The sequence below is a fragment of the Cupressus sempervirens genome, chromosome 8 (assembly GCF_028749045.1).
Source record: "Cupressus sempervirens isolate cs-2001-9-10 chromosome 8, ASM2874904v1, whole genome shotgun sequence".
Taxonomy (NCBI): Eukaryota; Viridiplantae; Streptophyta; class Pinopsida; order Cupressales; family Cupressaceae; genus Cupressus; species Cupressus sempervirens.
In genome coordinates, this window is record NC_143125.1 from 719,378,341 (window position 1) to 719,383,555 (window position 5,215).

General features: G+C 38.5%; 1 pseudogene across 1 annotated transcript; it reads left to right on the forward strand.

The window, feature by feature from the left end:
- The first annotated feature begins 921 nt into the window (after positions 1 to 921).
- On the forward strand, positions 922 to 4,416 carry LOC149544456 (G-type lectin S-receptor-like serine/threonine-protein kinase SD2-2 pseudogene; annotated as a pseudogene). The gene is made up of 2 exons (XR_016355805.1): positions 922 to 3,801; positions 3,890 to 4,416. The product of XR_016355805.1 is annotated as a G-type lectin S-receptor-like serine/threonine-protein kinase SD2-2 pseudogene (transcript).
- Positions 4,417 to 5,215: the final 799 nt, after the last annotated feature.

Here is a 5,215-nt window from a genome sequence, read left to right on the forward strand (position 1 = left end):
GGTCAGGAAATTCTTGGTTGCACATGCAATGCCAACATCATTCAAGTATATATGTCCCTGGTTGATAATTAAACAAGCCTCCCTATTTGAATAAGTTATTTAATGAAAGATTAGTCACCTTATTATGCATATGCATTGAGCTATCTACACCAACCTATTGTGCATAGTGGATACCAATCATAGCACATCATGGCACTTATAAACCAGAACAAGAATAAACTGTGTATTACACAAACCTTATCACCTTTCTTTCATCTTTACCCTTGACAACCACCACAAAAACTTGTCCTCTTAACTTTATGGTACTTTCTTTAATGAGAATCTCTGCGTACATATTACATCTTCAAAATACAATTATTAATTAATAATTCTAAACAAATTATAATTGAGAAATATTGAAATTACAATTACTAAAAATAAAATTATTAAATATTAATAAAAAATATTTAAATTTATAAACATAGTTGACACTAAGTAATATTAAAATAAGGCTGATTTTAAAATTTAACAATACACATACTATAAAATCAAGGAAATTTTGATAAAGAGAATCTCACCTACTCCTATAAAACCAAGGAAAAGACACTTTTATTTTCTTGGACCAAGATATTTTACTCTGTTGGATATTTGCGTGTCTCGTGTAAAATCAAGGAAATCTCATCGTAAAAGACTCACCGCCTATACCAATTTTCTTGGGTCAGGATATGTTAGATAGTCCCCATGAGACCATGACCTAAGTTTTACAAATTGAAAATTACACAATCATTACAGAGCCACTATAGAAAAGATAATAAAAATAAAAAACGTCACGAGAGAAAAATGGTATGAAAAGAAATTGCAGCGTATGTTGTCATGTGAACAGCATAGTGTGTACAGTACAGTTAGCCGCCTATACTGCTTATGGGTTTACTTGAACAGCATAGTGTGTACAGTTAGCCGCCTATACTGCTTATGGGTTTACTTTTTGCACTGCGAGTTCCTCCCTCACACAGACTTTTTTAATATAAACGTTTGCTTCGGATTCGGTCCCTGGACCACTAAAGAGACACCGAACTCTTCAACATCTTTAGATTCAGAGGGTTTTCAAAATTAATGCTATAGAAACTTGAAATTTATGTGCTTCAAATTCATGGCAAGGAGGACCTGAGAAAAGCCCGCACCAATCAGAAATGCAGAAAAAATGCAGATATTCTCATCTGCATTGGGTTTTAGCCGCCATCTTTGCGGTCCTCGTTGGAGCGGATGATACTATAAATCTCGGGCCTGGACTTGCCGGGAGCCAGACAATTGTTTCCCAAAATGGGCAATTTGAGAGTGGATTCTTCAGTCCCGGTAACAACAACAAATGGTATATCGGCATCTGGTATGCCCAAGTCACTCCCAGAACTGTTGTTTGGGTAGCCAATAGGGAGCAGCCCGTCAGCAGTTTTGCGGCCCTGAAATTTACAGAAAGTGGCACCTTGGCAGTTTTGGAGGCCGATAACACCTCTGTTTGGGAAACTGGAAATCTCCTGAGGGCTTCTAGCGCCGTAATTTTAGATTCCGGCAACCTGGTTTTGTTGGCGGACGACAGTAATACTAAGAAGAGGAAGAAAAATACAGGTGACATTGTGGTTTGGGAAAGCTTCGACAGTCCAGCGGACACGTGGCTCCCGGGAATGAAGATCAGTTATGGAAAGTTTCTCACTTCATGGAAAACCCTAAGAAACCCGGCGCCCGGAGATTTTAGTCTGCGGTTAAATTTGGAGGAAAATGACATCAATTCTGAGAAATTTAGCGAATTCCAGCTAGTATGGCGGAAATCCATTCCTTACTGGAGCAGCGGCAAATGGATGGGCAACAGCTTCATGTTCATACCAGAAATGACCGTCAAATACATCTACAATTTCAGCTTTGTGAACCCCAACTCATCTGACGGGTATTTTACTTACACAGTTTTGCCCAAATCTAATGTAATGTCTAGGTTTGCAGTAGATAACTTTGGTGAAATCAAGCAGTATACTTGGACTAATCAGGCAAATGCTTGGAACATGTTTTGGCAAGAACCCAGAGGGAATTGTATGGTTTATGGGCTTTGTGGGCCTAATGGGGTTTGCGATGATAGTGAAAATGTCAATAATTCTGACTTTTGTAAGTGTCTTGAGGGTTTTAAACCTAGGTTTCCACAGGCTTGGGATTCTCAAGATTGGTCCGGGGGTTGTGTTAGGAGTAGCCCCTTACAGTGTAAAACTGATACGTTTTATGAGTTTGGTAATGTCGACGTTGTTGGGGATAATAATAGTACTGTTTTAATAAGTGGCGGCGTTTCAGTGGATTCATGTAGGGTACCATGTTTGGATAATTGTTCTTGTATAGGGTATGCATATAGAAAGGATTTCAATGAATGTAGGATATTGTGGGGTGATCTATGGAATTTGAGAAATTGTTCCGCTGATGAAGATAATGACAATGGGAACCCTGGTGATGGCACTTGTAGTAGGAATAGTGCTCCGCTGTATGTTCGTGTTCCTGCTTGTGAATTGCCTAAGAAACATTTTTCCAAGAGGAAAGTGAATTCTAGTGTGTTGATTGGTGCACTTTCTGGTTTTGGTGCATTCACTATTATTGTGTTTCTGAATTTGCTGTGTTGGAAACGATGGAGAAAGGCTAAGCACACTGCCGAAAGTTTCCATGGAACTACTCTGACCATGTTTACCTACAGGGATCTACAGATGGCCACGAGAAACTTTTCTGAGAAGTTGGGTTCTGGAGGGTTTGGATCTGTTTACAAGGGTGTCCTGTCTGGTTCAATACCTATTGCAGTTAAGAAATTGGAGAGACCAGAAGGTGGAGAGAAACAGTTTAGAATGGAGGTCAGCACCATTGGTACCATTCAGCATGTGAATCTTGTTCGGCTTAGAGGCTTTTGCTCTGAGGGTGACAAGAGATTGTTGGTCTATGATTACATGCCCAATGGGTCTTTGAATACATTCTTGTTTAAAGAGCAGCAAAATGTTCTGGGTTGGGATATACGCTATCGAATTGCACTAGGGACAGCCCGCGCATTAGCATATTTGCATGAAGAATGCAGGGATTGTATCATTCATTGTGATATCAAACCAGAGAATATTCTTCTTGATGCAGATTTTAATGCCAAAGTATCAGATTTCGGGCTAGCAAAACTTGTTGGCAGGGACTTTAGCCGGGTTCTGACAACAATGCGCGGTACCAGAGGCTATCTAGCTCCAGAATGGATATCTGGACTTCCAATTACTGCCAAGGCTGATGTCTACAGCTTTGGAATGACATTGCTGGAGATTATAGGTGGTCGCAGAAATATTGAGACTAGCAATGTAGAATCAGAAAAATGGTTCTTTCCGCCCTGGGCAGCCAAGCAAGTCAGTGTGGGAAACATTCTGGAGCTTGTAGATAATCATCTGGCTATGGGCATTGATGAAGAAGAAGTTAGACGGGCATCAATGGTGGCTATCTGGTGCATTCAGGATGATGAGGACTCAAGACCTTCAATGGGCACTATTGTGAAGATATTAGAAGGGATTGTTGATGTTTTGACACCTCCAATTCCCAGAACTCTACAAGCTCTCATGGATGAAAATGGCCTGTCTCAAACAATGACGGTGGATTCTGAAATGGATTCTCTGGTTTCTTCACCTTCTTCAATTGTTGCTGTCAATGCTTCCAAAGATTTGGAAAGTAGTTAAATTGTGTCAAGGATTAAAGTGTTTGCAGAGGAGTTTGATGTTTTGTTTGAGGAAAACTCCATGGAGAAAACCTCATACTCCTGTTGCGTGCCTCTGTAATGTAATATTCTACCTGTTCTATTTGTAATACAATGCAATTGAAATTTTGAAGGGTTAACAATGAATGAGTGGCACATATTTCGTTGCAGGAACAAATGACAATACTCTCAGATGAGAAAATGATATAATGTTTGATAGGTTCAGGTAGGAAATGTTTGCCTCACATCTGATCAAGAACATGATTATTTGTCGCTGCTGGCGAATCTATGCACAAAAATATTCTGTATGCCTCAAAAAGGTATGGATAAATTTGCAGATCTGGGAAAGACAGCTCAAATTGACAATCATAGGCCGAGCAAAAATGTTTTTGGACAATCACTGCAACACGCATTATGAATAACAATTTTTCAGGTCAGTCATAAAGTATATTGCTGATGATGGTTGAATTGTTTTTGGAACTACAAAACTGAATATTTTCTTCTGGGAAGAAAATCCCCATTTAATGGATGACATATTCTCTACAATTGCGGAGGCAATGGCATCACTATGACATATGTCTTCACCTGTTTTATACCTTTGCATTGTATTGCCTGCAAATTTTACATGGCACTGTACCTAAAATTGATTTTTATTGACAGAATACTTCGGCCAATATTTTACATGAAAACTAACCATCTATTTGCTTTTATGTTTCCCTTCTGTTTCTCGTCTGCTTCCTTGTCGTTGGGAGTGATTATGCTTTGATACATTTGATGAAGCATCGTAGGCTAGCCATCAGAAGGCAGAAGATTTGGTATTTGTTGATTTAAGTCATTATTTTTATTTCAATCAGTAGCTCTGCTGATTGTTCAGCCAAAGTCAAATGGTAGAATGTGATATTAGGAGAGGTTAATGGGTGACAACATCAACGAGTTGTAGACCGGGATTGTTCTGCAGGATGCTAAGGGTCTTTCGACTGAACAGAGAAGAGGTAGAGCAGTAAGCTTTAAAGGGTTCTGCATACTGTTGATGTTCTGGGGCTCAGCGATGATTTCTTATATTTCATTTGTTTCTCAAATTTTGTGCATTTCCATATTACGACATTATGACACATTTTGGACCATTCTCAATGAAATGATCTATCATCGAATCTTGTCCTGATGATGGATTATTGAGTATGATCCAAAATGTTGATGCAAATTAAATCTGCACAGTTGAATCCAGAAACACGCACTCTAATTCTTATATACTGTGGAATTCTAATGCCTACTATTATGACATGTGGCAAATGTTGTACCTACTATATATTCTTTATCATTAATAAACGCAATACTAGTTTGGATGTCTATATTAAGTCAGTATCATATGTAATATTCCAGTGACGTATGGATATGGAATCCCAAGCAAAGAAATTTGTCATTGCTTTAATGTAGTTTTTGTTTTATCGATTAAATTAAAAGATTTTGTTTTATTGATCATGTTCTTTTCTTTCTAGC